General features: G+C 45.7%; 1 protein-coding gene across 1 annotated transcript in view; it reads right to left on the bottom strand.

The window, feature by feature from the left end:
* Positions 1–12,176, bottom strand: part of LOC138516815 (progonadoliberin-2) — a 105,159-nt gene extending 92,983 nt beyond the window's left edge. Inside the window, exon 1 of the mRNA XM_069632228.1 lies at positions 12,041–12,176. The gene's annotated coding sequence lies outside the window, so the exon portion shown is untranslated. The remainder of the gene's footprint in view (positions 1–12,040) is intronic.
* Between the last annotated feature and the right edge of the window lie 3,229 nt (positions 12,177–15,405).

The raw sequence follows: 15,405 nt of genomic DNA, 5'->3' as shown, positions 1-15,405 counted from the left end.
TAATCGGTACATTAAAAGACACATTGTACAGGCATTTTATCATACTGTGGTTATCCAGGCATAAGATAGTACAGGTAAAGTACTTGTAGTCAATCATACTTGTTGAACAGAAATGTTTTAATCTTTTTTGCGGAAGGACATGTAGAAGGGGTCCTCTTTGATGTTGGGGGGAGCATGTTTCAGAGGGTGGGAGTGGTGAAGCTAGATCCTCCTGCTCTTTTTCTGGAGAACCTTGGGGTATTTAGAGAGGTGGAGGCGGAGGGGCGCAGAATACACAAGATGGATCTTTTGGAGATGCGATATGTGGGGTAGTATGGTTTGCAGTGTTATGTGTGCAGTGATGGGTGATGGATAGGATTTTAAACTCTATGCGTGCCTGAACTGGAAGCCAGTGGGCTTTGCGTCTCACATTGGAGATGTGGTTGGAGAGTTTCATCCCCCACACTGCTCTGAGGACGTTGTTTTGGATTAGCTGCAGTTTTTTTAGGGTTTTCAAGGAGGTACCTGCAAGGATGGTGTTGCAATAGTCAAGTTTTCTACCTCTGATGGCTCTGGTCAGTGTGATGCAGTTGTCGCTGGTGAAGAATTTCCTAGATAGATTAATGAGTTTCGTTGAGTAGGCCGCAGGTGAGGTGACAGCCTTGACGTGTTCGTGCATGTTATTTTGGTGTCAAGGTATACCCCTAGAGTTTTGACATGGGCAGAAACAGGGTGATGTTGCCGTCGATGAGAAGGAGTTGAAGCCGGGGTCAAGGTGTTTGAGATGATAAGGAGGGCCAACAATGAGTAGTTCTATTTTATCATCAATGAGGCATAAGTGGTGGTTTGCCATCTACACCTGGATGATGCTAAAGATCTGCTTGACATTGTAAGAATCAAGTTCATAGTTGAAAGTGAGTTTGAGGAGGACCTGAGCGTTGTCCGCAAAATTGGTGTAAGGTATGTTTAATTTATCCAGTTGGTCGAAGAGTGGCTTGGTGTACATGTTATAGAGGGTGGATGAAAAGGCAAGATCCATGGGGGACGCCAAAGGAGACAGCGTGGGATCCGCAGATTCGGACCCAGCGAAGACTCTGGAGGTGCGTTTGCGAAGGAAGGACCTTATCCAGTCAACTGCTTTGATGGAGAAGTTGAACAAATCTGAGGTGGTGGCAGAGGATGTCGTGATCAACGAGGTCAATGGCAGCTGAAAGGTAAGTAAGAGGAGGATATCAAGGTCTCCTGTGTCGCAGATGTGATCAAGTTGTATTTTAAGATCGAGAAGGGCAGTTTCTGTGCTGTGTCTGGGCCTGAAGCCAGATTGTCTGGTGCCAAGTAGGTTGTTTGTTTCTAGGTGAGTTTGGAGTTAGGAGTAAGTTGTGCAGTCGAGGAATTTTACGAAATAGGGAACGGTAGTGATGTGGTGGTAGTTGTTGGGAAGGGTGGGGTACAGGGTGGGTTTTTTCAGGAGTGGTGTGACCCATGCTTCTTTGATGGACTTGGGGATTGGGCATTGGACGATATTACAAATGCCAAAGACAAAAACTGTTACAGACAGAATGCATGCAGCACTTGCGGTCTGGGTTACACACGGGCATTTGATTGGTGCAGACAAGACACTCATCTGTACATGGTCATGCATTTGATTAATGTGGACATTTGTGGCAGGCATTGTGTGTTAGAACCTCAGTCTCTTTCACAGTTTGACTACTTGTGTGTTTCCATGGTGTGAAGCACTATGAATGACTGGTTCAACCGTTTAGCCGTGCTGATAGGAGTAGCGAAAGTGACGTCACACCCCGACAGACACCCTTATATCATCACAGAAAATGACATGCGACACTGATTACATCACACACAGTGACATCACACCCCCTTTGATGTTCATGGATTCATAGAAATAGATTTTATATAGAAACTAATCAATGAAGATAGGAATAATAGTCAAAATGTATAGCCTTGCTGTCACTGGCATCACTTACATCGCTGCTAGGGAATGCCTGCATGGAATATTTTCTGGACAATAATAATGCTAATATCTGTTTTTTATAAAGACCTTCATGTCAAAGTTCCCCCATTTCTAAACACTGTTATTATTACCCAACGTAATGGTATCGACCATGGAAGGATGAAGGGGTGAGTGCACCCTGCCAAAATTGGAACTTGCATCATTCCCCATGTCAGAGGTAAACGCTTAACGTGTGAGCTATCTCCAGGATCAAAGTTAGCAAAGAAAAGCACCTGCATTTTGAATCTTGTGGGATTCGTGAGACTCAGGAGGTAGCTCCTTTTAGAGCTGAGAGTCTCAGGATAACAGGGGTTGCTATGAAAACTATTGGGGCCACAGTGAGGTATGTCTTTCGTAACATCCACAATATTTTTTCCCGTTTGGGAAATAATTTTTCCTTAAATTGCTGCTGCACAATATCTGCGTCTTGAATAATGCATGGTATCTGCACCATCAACCCCAACAAGTGAGCTGGGAGACCTCCATTAGATATGACTCTCACATCCACACGGCATAGGCTCAAACCCCATTGCCTCCTTTGGATTCTGTGTGGCTGTCCTGAAAACATGGCATGGCCTGAGCTCTCGAGGACCGGGGTGGTTGTTTTACGGCACCCGGTAGGTCTCTCAATGGGGTTTCCAAAAGCAGGTGTTATATTAACCTCCGATGTCAAATCCGCTTAGTAGGGTGGACGCCAGATTTGGCAGGCTCTCTGTGTTCTCAATCGTTACGTTCTATGAGGGGAAAATGATCCCCTAGAATGTATATGGGGTTGAAATACAAGCATTATCTATCGTGGAGTACTAGCCATGTCTGGAAGTGCTGATCTGGAGGAGGGCTCTTCGGATTCCAAACTTGGTGTCACTATACGCGATCAGGTACGAGCTTGGTTTCACTTCAATGTTGTCAAGAGCACAATGGAAACTCCTGTCATTCTACCGGAAGGTCTTGTGTCCAGTGGAAGACGCCCTATTTGCTGACTTGAAGGTCATTTTGGAAGAGAGAGGTAATGGATTGTTTCTAGAGTACTCTTTGTTTTGTGACCTCCTCAACAAAATTGGTTCCTCAATTTTTGGAACTATTGGAGAACCCAGGAAGAGTCAAAAGATGATTGCATGGGTTTGACTGGAGAGCCACTATAGAAGGAATGCACAAGTATGTGTCATTGAATCACTTGGGCCACACGCAGAACAAGCTGGGAGTATTAGCCCCATATCTCGCAATCTAACCTGGTAGGAAGATTTTCCTTAAGTTGAAATGGAACCTAGTTCTAACTAAGGACATTCTGGTCAGATATGGGGCCTCATTCCGAGTCCGGTGGATACCCTGGCTGTGCTACCAGCGCCTAATCTCCTGGTGCCACCGGCTCATTCTGAGTCTGGTGGCCGGGAACTCAGCTGCCGGTAAATTGTTAATCCCCATTCCCATGGAGTCATATCGGAATCTATGGGAGTGGAGACACGGGAGCACCGGCACCATTAACAATGGTGCTGGTGCTCCAGTGACAAGTCTGCCTAGCGTGGCTGCTGCGCCCAGCAGGGTCAGGCGTGTCGGGCACAGTGGCTCCGGCAGGCAGACTTGTAGTATGCCGGTCCGGAAACAAGGATGTCGTGAGCTTACGGGCACTCTTCTTTCCAGACCTGCAAGCTTATAATGAGGCTCATGGTGTGTTAAAACCTGAACTGGCGAACTATAGATTCTGCAATAGAAAAGGAAACACTTGTTGGTTTTGGGCGCGGCAGTACAGGGTCAAAGGTGGACTTTGTTGGAAAAAGTTGAGGAAATCTTTATTTTTGGGGGATGGTTAAACTGTTTGGAATCACTGCCTTGCGGGACGACCGACATCAACCGTACTGCCGTTAGTTACCCTTTTTTAAATCTTTGCAGCTACAACCGTTGAACAAGATCACACGTGTTTGGAATCCGTCATTTCCCACTACCTCATCAACAATCTGCTGGCTTTGTTTTTTTGCATTGCTACTGGTTTTATCTTTTGGCAAGGACAATCTTTGCTCTTGGAAGAATCTGGATGAAATTCTGTTATTTTGCTGTGTTGTATGTGATGTATGATACATCTGGAACTAATTGTATTTTAGAGTTGTACTTATGAATTTAGTATTTAAGTATATTTAAGAATAATAATTTTCCTTTTTTTAACTTTTTTAAACATTTTATTTTTTTCTCCAAACTATTATGTGATAATATTGTTTTGTTTGGTATATTCATGCCTTGTTTTTATTGTATTGAAGAATGTTAAAGGTTACATTTTATGATACATTTTTAACCATGTAACCTTATTTAAAAAAATGATTAACCTCAGATGTTTATTTTGTTTGAAGATTTCCTAGCCTTTTCGTCCCAACCCCAATTGACAGCAAAGAGACGGTTACATGTGTTCTTTCTCTACCATTCTTCCTTGTAGTATATTAAATTAATGGATGTCACCAGATCATTACAATGGCCAGTGCTCAAGTAAAAAACAAAAACCCTACTGAGATAGAATAAAACTAAGGAATGATCTTTTGTGGGTAAAGTTCTATTCAATGATTACATTTACTGTGATTTCATAATAGCCTCCTTAAAACCGATTTTCTGTAATAGATGGCGGATCCTTCCCACGTACTCTATCCCTGAAGTCAACACAGACTTAGAGATCTCAGTCTATCTGCCCCTGATGATAGAAGCTTGAAATGTAAGTGACTTTAATGCAATGTGATTTCGTTGACCCGCATTCAACTCCCGTTCAGTCCGTCAAGAAACTTGCAGCCCAGTCTACCCAGTATACCCGACAGTGGCTCTGCGCCCACGCCACGGCCCAGACCTCTCATGGTATGTGGACGTCACCCACCGGAATTTGGTGGCTTACATGGTGAATGGTGATGTAGTCATTGGGCCTCATTATGACATCGGTGGTAGCTGGAGACATTTATTTTTTCAGGCACCCGCGAATGGGCAATTACCCGGTCATTACGGCCCTGCCGGACCCATTAATTGCCCATTTGCGGACGCCGGTAAAAAGATGCTCCCCATTCCCATTCGGCCCCATAGGGCTGAATGGGAATGGGGAGGTCCGATGCACCGGCACCATTTATAAGAGTGCCTGTGCATCTGACATGCTGTGCAGGCGAGTGGCGCTCTGCCCGCCAGGTCCGACCTGGCGGGCAGAAATGCACCTGCGAGCCCAACTCATAGTTTGCTGGTCCGGTAACTACGGTACCGGCAAGCTTACCGGCACCCTGGTTTCCTGACTGGCAAACTTATAATGAGGCCCATTGTCTGCTGACCAATGACCAGGCCCTTGGTATCGGCAGGCACCGCTTTTGACTCATGGCGAGTGTTTCACCTGATTTGTATCCTCCTTTGCGTGGTCCCAGTTTGGGGAGCCTCTGCTCAGGATCCATGATCGGGCACCCTGTGTCATCATTAGATGGGTAGAGTGATCGCATGGCTTTTGTCACATAAAGGAACATGGTGGAAGGGATTTGGTGTACCGGGCCTCATTCATGTACTGTACACCGTTCTACAGCTCCTTAAAACAAGCATGTTCAATGCCAACAGTTTGGGCTTTTGTGTAGGCAAGGGCAATACACTTGCCAGGCACTGCCGCACTGGTATTAACTGGCCATTGATGGTAGCAGGTGCAAAATGGTGCGAGTACCTGGACATTTAATATCAGTGTCTGGCAGAATTATTGACTTTGCCAATGCTTGGTTTTAACAGGACTTCAGTGAAGGGCACACGTAGTGCTTATAAATCGTGTGGCTCAAGACATGGTAAGACATTTTTATTACACCCTTAGCAGGTTTACAACTCCAATTAAGCCATTAACTCTCAGAAGACCACTTTGAAAAAACTCTGGCAGGCACTATCGAATGCCAAGTTTGATGGTAAGGCTTAATTAAAGCAAGCTCAAAGAGTTCCCAGGAGGATCTGTTTTGGGAAGAGAGGGGCAATACTGGGTGGGAATGTCTGTAAGGATTAACATGGCCATGGGCAGTCAATGGGTGTGCATAAAACCAAACAACACTTACAGGCTGTGTGTTCTCCTCATATGCCATTCCGCCCTATCTGTGCTCTAATGCAATAGTTTTGTCTTATAGGTGGCGCAAGCGACACCTAATAGCTGTAGCTAAAAACACAGTGCCTTTATCGCAACATAGATCCAAACATCCTAACGTGATCAATATAGAATATGCTAATGTTCACCTGTTCTTCTCCAATGTCTCCTGCCTGCATTGGCTTGAATATGGTGATCCCAAAACAAAAGCATTATATTACGAATCACTACTGAAGCCATTGTCTCTATATCAACGACTGATTGGTTATTGCATGTCCCCTCTACTGTCATGTTTTTTTAAAATTTGGGACCCATTTGAAACACTGCTTTTTACTGTGCACCAGTAGATCAAGGCATTGGTGCTTATTACAGTTCAGAGGTAACTGAAAGAAGCATTGGCAAAACCCACAGTTTGGGCTTTTATTCTTGGCGTGGTATAGGCATTTACCAGGAACATCCATACAAAACTACCTGGCCATGCGATGGCAACAGTTGGAGAATAATCCCCACCTGGGCATATGATAACAGTGGCTATCGAATGCCTAGACAACAGCCAACATTGTTGGTGTTGCCAGTGCCTGTCTGTAACTGGAATTCAGTACAAGGAACGGATGCAAGGGCATACATATTGCTTATAATCCAAGTTACCAAATGGATGCTTTGTTAAGACATAGTTCTGACACCAGGAGAGAATTACAGGTGCAATTAAGTCATAAGCATTCCAGAGGCTTCTTCGAAATAACAATGGATCCCCTTAACTGCACAGAGATAGCTCCAAGAGATCCCAGGGTGTGTGTTTGGGGAAAGTAGTGGGTAGAAATGATAATAGGGACTTGCATTACAATGGGCAGTCAATAGGTGGCTAGAAAGCCAAACAAAATCCATAGGCTGTGTGTCCCTCATCTGACCCAATCTCAATGTCTCTCTTAATTCCTGCCATTCTAATAGTTTAGGCTTAGAGGCTGCGCTTACCACACAACCAGATAGCCAAAAATGAAAAACAGAAGGTCAGAGGATTGCGTCCTCTTTTTTTAGAATGCATGATTATGCTAAACACCATCCCCATTATTCCCTCTTCTTCCTGATGACCCACTCTCTCCTTCCTTTAACTCCTCTCCTTACCTTGCCCCCTCTTCCTCAGCCCCGCATTTCAGAATTTTGCACTATCATCATTCGGGATACCTTGGGCCTCAAATCAACCCTGCCGGTCCGGAAACAAGGATGCCGGTAAGCTTACTGCCACCGTTGTTTCCGAACCGGCTTATTACAGGTCTGCCTACTGGCGCTGCCGTGCCCGACCGGTCTGACTCTGCCGGGCACAGCGGCCACAGTAGTAGGCAAGCCGTCACGGAAGTGCTGGCACAGTTAGCAATGGTGCCACTGCTTCCGTGTCCCTACTCGCATAGAGTTCTATCCGACTCCATGGTAATGGGGACTTACATTTTACCGGCACCTGACTTTCCGGGCTGCCGAGGTTGTAATCTCCCGGTGGCACTCGGAGGTCAGGCACAGGTACATATTTACCGGTCCGGCGGGAACCCTCCGGTAGCATTGGCACGGTTACCACCGGACCCGTAATGAGGTCCCTTGAAAAGGATTCCTAAGGATGAATCGTTCTCTCTTTTGGACCCTCGTCCTCCCCCAGGATAACCCATGTGCATTTGGCCACAGTTGCCCCAGCTCAGACCAAAGTTATATTTTGTTCTTCCTCCCCATGTCCAGCATCTGCACCAGTGAATCAAGCAAGCGTTTAACCATGGCTCAAAAACATCTACTACTTCCCATTTCACTGGGGGCCAAACTAATGAAGAAGGCAGTCACTTTGCTGTTGCAGTTCATTGACTCGTTCAATATATTAGATGTCTGACTAGCAGATTTCAGTCTCTCTATGGATCCTAAATCATAGAGGTCTTTGTGGGAGGACAGAAGAGACTGCCATGGGGCTGCCTGATTACAAAAGGTAAGTGCATATATGTTTTGCAAAACATAAATAGCGCGTTTCACTATCGTATAGTGCACAACAGAGGCACTATGCCTCCTGATTCTTGTTGACGAATATGTTCCGATCTGATCGATTCATGTCATTTTTTATGTATTCACTAAAGTCGATAACGTGTGTGTGTTAAATGTAGCACAACTCTTGTAGTGTTCTCACCATTCTGTGGGGATCTTGTCAATCACGTGCAAAAACCAATGATGAAACGCATAATGGTACATTTAAGTGCCATGATGGTCCAGAAGATAGCTCAGCCCTTGATGACGAGGTCCGTGATCATATGACAGATTGGGGTACCAAACTCCGTCCAGGCCGATTCAGCCTTTCCTCTCTCTGAGGTTGATAACCTTGAGCGTGAATATATATACTTTCTTGGTAGTAAGTCACACCTCCCCTGCACCAGATCTAGCTAGTTATGAAAACTAGCATTGCGTCAGTATGGTGCTGGTCCAGAGTTGGTTTCTCCAAAAGAGGGTTGTAAAAACTCACCCGCCCACCCCACTGAAGAGCGTAAAGTGTAGTCGGGAGCGTTTGATTGTGTAGCCAGAATTGAGGCTTTGGACCCAAAGCCCAGCTTTTCCAATAGACAATACAGTGATCCTGTACAAAATATCTTATCTCACTGTGCTGTGTTCTGTGAATTGGTATGCCTTTGCATACTCAGGTGGCATTGTTGCAACATTGTTGGAAAGGCCCCAGAATACCTGCAGACCCACATAACTCTGTACACTCCCAGGCGAGCTCTCCGTTCTTCTGATCAGGGGACAATTAGTGTCCCAATGTTTACCAGGGTGGGTGGTCTCGGGAGGGCATGTGCCATACGGGCAGCCCAGGTATGGAACTCCCTCCCTTCGGCTGCACAAAAATGTGAATACTTTCTGTGCTCTCTGAAAACTTGGCTCTTTCAGGAAAGATTACTTTTCCTTTTGGAGTGAGACGCCTGTCTAAGTTTTGTATGATTCATGTATGTCTTGTTTTCTTTTGTTGTCCCCTTGTGTTTGTTTTGGCTCCCTGATGCCTGCGGTTCCTGGCATGGTATAAATTGATAAGTACAATAAATAAATTGTTCAGCCCATTGCATGCTTTTGCTTTCCATGTAGGTTGTTTACATGCAGTTGGTTCCAGACAGAAGAGAGCCTGCCACATGTCACAAGCTTCTGGCGACCTTATTTTCAGGTCCACTTGCTTGGCAGTAAAAATCTTTTTTTTTTCTCCCAATTTCCAATATTCTTAGGCACATCATGGACTGCTAATGTTTCCCCTGAAATGTCCCATGTTTATTAGTCCGATTCCAGCAAGGGTGAAAGGGGCACCCATGCTTATTTTGATCGCTGCCAGCACGGCATGTCAAGCTGTGGGTTGTGATCGCGTCGTGGGGTGGGTGACCAAAAATTCTGGTTCCCGTAATTTCATTGGTTCGGTGGGGAGTCGCCAAATGTGTTGGTGCCTCAGGCTCAAAAAACTGTTAAAATGGTCTTGCTCCAAAATCATTTACCACATTTTAGGGGGAATGTTTTTTGAATGGACGGATCCAAATTGAACTGTCCAGTTTTTCAGAAAATATTGCTAAATTTTTCTGCAATTGCCAGTTACTGTGCAGTAAAAGGATGCAATGGGCCGACGCTATGCTATTTAGACCCCTGACCAGGGAATCTTCCGCTAGGGCTTCTAAGTGCAACGGTTCAGTCATTTCCGGGGGAGTGGGGTGAGGCTTGGGGCGAACCAACAAAGCCAGATCAGACCTGAAATTGTGGCATGAGAACAGCAATGACTAAAGCGTCCATTTGTGCAGGCACAGATGTACTTATGTGGCAAGGCCGAAACAGGGGAGAGGCCTCCATAATTTGCATCAGGATGTGGCGAGCATAGAGTGGTGCTATTGGCTGCTCCCGATTTACCTCTTAATTTCAGAATAAGTTATTTGTTCGGTATTTCCAAACCGGTTATTGCATTGCTGCAACCTGCCCCTCACAGATCACCTAAATCTTCCAATTTTCTTATTGCTACTCCTTGGAGATGGTGAGATGCCAATGGTTCCTAGAGGGGTTTCCCTTTTAATGGAAGAGCGTTTCCTTGCTTAAGATACCTTTTAATAAGTATACCTGATTGTGCAGAGCATATGTCATACCATTACATTTTGAGCCTCAAAAACACATTAAATCCTGCATGAGCGTAGACACTTTAAACCATACAATACAATAAATCCGAAGCTTGACCATATTTACATCATTCTGTCATCTAATGCAGAACCCCACCAAAACAGAGACACATTGTTGGGGTGAGCTTTGCAATCTTGATTGGGGTTTTTGGCCAGATGTTCACAATCTCTTTTTCAGTCCCAAGGAGGCCTCTTTGAGGGGCAAAAGTGAAGTAACATAGCAAGACCTGCATTTTCCAAAAGAGCCATGCTATTTAAAAGAAAATGACGGTGTTTGTAACGCCATGTCTTTCTCCCCCCATGTTTCATGCAACTTCTAATTCAATAGAGATGCAATAACACCACCTGGCCGCTGGTTGGACCAGATCAACACCATGAGTGCAGTTTATTGCACTCTTAGCATTTGGCGAATGTGGCAAAAGAGTTCCGCAGTCATGAAAGGTAATCACAAAACGGGGTGCTGCGGTCACAATATACGACCAGAGAAAGGACTTACTTCAGAGGGGGGAGATCACATTCAATAACAAATGGGCTCTTTAAATCAATTTTCGTTTTACAATTGAAGATCTAACAGAGGGCACATGGACACGAGAACGCGGGAAGTAACTCACATAAATTAAAGGCTAGGCGTGGGTAGAGGAACATTGTAATACTATTCATGTGTGAAGGATTACTTTCCTGACAAATAATGCACACATATCTATGTCTAAAATGTGATGAAGTGATGCTGCATTAACTGTAGCCAGTGTTGATTATCATAGGGCGCGCACAGTGCTCTCCAAAGCCACAAGCCCGTGCTTAAGAAAACCACATGACTACCTGTATAGTCACTTCAATAAGCTCCATCCTGGACGCCACATTCCGAACACAAGACTACATTCAGTACGAATGATCCACGGTCTAACCTACTTCACCGGGCGAAGCAAAAACGGTACAATGCTCAATTTACACAAAACACACGCTTGCAAAATCTGAGGGACTTCGTAAATGGATCCATTATATCATCTCAGATTCGAATTTTTGGCGAGAAATATTAAAGCTTTCGAAACTTTGGGTTTTCTGACGCGTCAATTACCCTTTTTTTTTTTTTTTTTAGATATTGACGCGCGCAGTAATGATGGGCATTTGCAACCTGAAGAATTTTAGGCAACGGAGAGGCACATCTTGGCACAACAAGACCCACTGTGCGCTGACATTTGCATTGAAAGCATTGCTACTTATTCATGTGTCCGCGGGACATTAAGTCTCACACCGGGTACCGGCTTAAGATCACTTTGCCGTGCAATGTAACAATAAGAAATACAAAAACTAAAGAATTATATCCATGTGTGCAAGAAGCATTCCTTTGTATCTTTGTGCTCCTTAAAATATTAAATTAGATCAGAGGGAGATGGCAGGAGATGGAAGCAAATATACAGTAGCTATATTGAGCGCACATTTTCCCATTCTTATCGTAATGCATACGAACCCCCCATGAGTAAAATTATTCTACCTTTTTGCCCAAGACAGACAAGTGTGCAATCACATCTGTAGCTGTATTTCTGCAAGCGTTCAAGAGCTCACTTGCAATGCATTAAATGTTGGAAACAATTAGGCATAGGATAGTGCATTCCTTCCCATCTGCACACCAGCTGGAACCCTTCTAGACATGCATAACTGCATCTAAAATCATTCAATCAATATTAAGTATTTCTTCTTTTAGTGGCCCCATGTCAATCAAAGAACAACCACCCTGTATTTAAACGCAGACAAGCACTCTTTATCAACATTCATTGCAAGATTGTTGCAACTGACAAACAATGCCACATCGTCGAAGAGGTTGAACATGACCAATTAACTCACCGCCCTGGTTCACTCTGCGGCTCCGCGCGTCTTCTCTGATTAGCTAGCGTGTGCCCTTCACATTTATACCTTCCGCCGGCTTAGATCGGTGTAATTTACCTCTCTGCTGGGACCTCTTGTTGACGTCCATTGTGTGCACTGATTAGTGAGACATACAAGTCTAAAGTTAAACCCACAGCCTTCAGGGGAGGCATGAATGAGACATCGCTGCCGGCATCTCCTGGGAGCCCGCCCCAATCAGCCCTCTGCGGATCAACCGGCGGCGCATCGTGGACCCTGTAATAAAGGTTGCATTATAATCTGAGCCCTCTTAGCCCCAGAGGAGCTAAAGGGTCCACAGTCAACATCAAGTGCAAACAGAGGCGTAGGGGGTGGGGGGGATTTGCTTACTCTTCCAGGGCTCGCAAACGTATGCAGCTGCACATGTCTGGCTTCACCCAATGCCTTAAATAGACCAGAGGCATCCGACGTGGATTAGTTTCATTAATATTCATTAGTTGCCTTATTAAGTATCACATGATGAACGGTTTTGGGGTTTACAGCTTATAGAGTAGACAAAATGCACATTCTGGTCAATATCCCATTATAGCACATGAACTGTAAAGAATGTAAACCAATAAATGAATGCTTCTTCCACCATGATGCATAAGGAATGACTTTCAGTGTGCGACCAGTAAACATACACCTCCAGTTTTGCACTACATCCTGCTTCTACCTCCCTATTATTGTGATCATAGCCAGATATGGCAGCATGCCGGGTCGTCGTATCCACACCGTATAAGGCAGAATGCCAAGTCATCGTATCCAGACCACATATGGCAGCATGCCTGCTCGTCCTATCCAGACCAGATATGGCAGCATGCCTGGTCGTCATATCCAGACCAGATATGGCAGCATGCCTGGTCGCCGTATCCAGACCAGATATGGCATCATGCCTGGTCGTCGTATCCAGACCAGATATGCCAGCATGCCAGGTCGTCTTATCCAGACCAGGCAGCATCCCAGGTCATTGTATGCAGACCAGATATGGCAGCATGCCGGGTCGTCGTATCCACACCAGATAAGGCAGAATGGCAAGTCATCGTATCCAGACCACATATGGCAGCATGCCTGCTCGTCCTATCCAGACCAGATATGGCAGCATGCCTGGTCGTCATATCCAGACCAGATATGGCAGCATGCCTGGTCGCCGTATCCAGACCAGATATGCCAGCATGCCAGGTCGTCTTATCCAGACCAGGCAGCATCCCAGGTCATTGTATGCAGACCAGATATGGCAGCATGCCGGGTCGTCTTATCCAGACCAGATATGGCAGCATGCCAGGTCGTCTTATCCAGACCAGATATGGCAGCATGCCAGGTCATCTAAACCAGACCAGATATGGCAGCATGCATGGTCGCCGTATCCAGACCAGATATGGCAGCATGCCTGATCGCCGTATCCAGACCAGATATGGCAGCATACCTGGTCGTTGTATCCAGACCAGATATGGCAGCATGCCGGGTCATCTAAACCAGACCGGATATGGCAGCATGCATGGTCGCCGTATCGAGACCAGATATGGCAGCATGCCTGATCGCCGTATCCAGACCAGATATGGCAGCATGCCAGGTCGTCTTATCCAGACCAGATATGGCAGCATGCCGGGTCATCTAAACCAGACCAGATATGGCAGCATGCATGGTCGCCGTATCCAGACCAGATATGGCAGCATGCCTGATCGCCGTATCCAGACCAGATATGGCAGCATACCTGGTCATTGTATCCAGACCAGATATGGCAGCATGCCTGATCGCCGTATCCAGACCAGATATGGCAGCATGCCAGGTCGTCTTATCCAGACCAGATATGGCAGCATGCCGGGTCATCTAAACCAGACCAGATATGGCAGCATGCATGGTCGCCGTATCCAGACCAGATATGGCAGCATGCCTGATCGCCGTATCCAGACCAGATATGGCAGCATACCTGGTCATTGTATCCAGACCAGATATGGCAGCATGCCGGGTCATCTAAACCATACCGGATATGGCAGCATGCATGGTCGCCGTATCCAGACCAGATATGGCAGCATGCCTGATCGCCGTATCCAGACCAGATATGGCAGCATACCTGGTCGTCGTATCCAGACCAGATATGGCAGCATGCCAGGTCGTCATTTTCAGATCTCTCATCAGAGCATTGGGCTTGTTTACTATAGTATGTCTTACCATCTCCCACCTTAAAAGATACAGACAGCACCAAAGTACATAACCATCTTACAAGGTTATAAAAATAATCAGTGTTATTTTTTGTATAGGGCCACATACCAGATTGTTTCCACATTTGATAGCGCTTGGTAAGAGGAGCTACAATTTGCAGTATTTTCACCTGCAATTGTTGTACTCAATATGCGACCTCAGAAGGATGTAGGCTTGCGACACTCCTTCCTATCGAGTTGACTGACTTTTGAAACATTCCATCTTCACAGTTGTGGAGGTGTGTTGGTGCAATTTCACCACACTCCGGAAAACATTCTGTGCTGGGGAGATAGAAAGCAGCATGGCCTGTTTGGGACACAGCTCCTAAACACCCAAGCTCTCATGCTCCTTAGGTAGTCGTAGGGCTAGCTATCATTGATGCCTGCTCGTTTGCAGTGTGAAGACGGGCTGGCCCATGCTCCAGGTTCTGAGGATACGGTCTACTGCAGTGGGGGAGGAAGAGGAGGATGAGGCTGACAAAACTGCTCGTTATATCCTGTCTTGTCTCCCTGCCTGTGTCTGCATAGAACCAGCTGTGACTGACTGACTTCTGCATGCAATGTTGTGCAGTATTTGCACATGTTCATCCTGCAGTGTTCCACCTATGTATGTCAATAAAGGACACTTATCTGGATCAGCTGTATCCTGTGACCCTTGGATCTCTCATGTTAAGAATGTTACACTGGCGACGATCCAGCAGAAATTCCATGCACCGCCTGCATTGAAGGACAGGACAAGCTGTGTGAGGGGACAGCCGCAGAGACCACCACCCATCCAATTAAAAGCACCAACATCTCAGTGCAGTGCCTCCATATTGGGGTCAATTAAAAGAGGGGTCAAGCAAGTCTCCCTCTACTCCTCTGGCACAATAACTTCCTTCTAGCAACAGGATTCATTAAGTCACACCACAGCAGACTACCTGTGGCCAACAAAGAGAGGTGTCACAACATCAATCTCCATCTCTCTGGCACCATAACTACCTTCAAAAAGGGGTAAGAATATAACACTACCGAAAAGACCACCAGCTACTTCTTACATTGCAGCTTCCAACCAAAGTCTAATGTCCTGCTCTTTAGGACCTTTCTATGCCTTTTCCTCCTGCTGCTGCCTACTGCTCATGTTTC

This window comes from Ambystoma mexicanum, chromosome 6q (genome assembly GCF_040938575.1).
Source record: "Ambystoma mexicanum isolate Mex_15411 chromosome 6q, UKY_AmexF1_1, whole genome shotgun sequence".
Taxonomy (NCBI): Eukaryota; Metazoa; Chordata; class Amphibia; order Caudata; family Ambystomatidae; genus Ambystoma; species Ambystoma mexicanum.
Note: the sequence above shows the minus strand (reverse complement) of the source record. Positions and strands in the feature narration are given on the sequence as shown.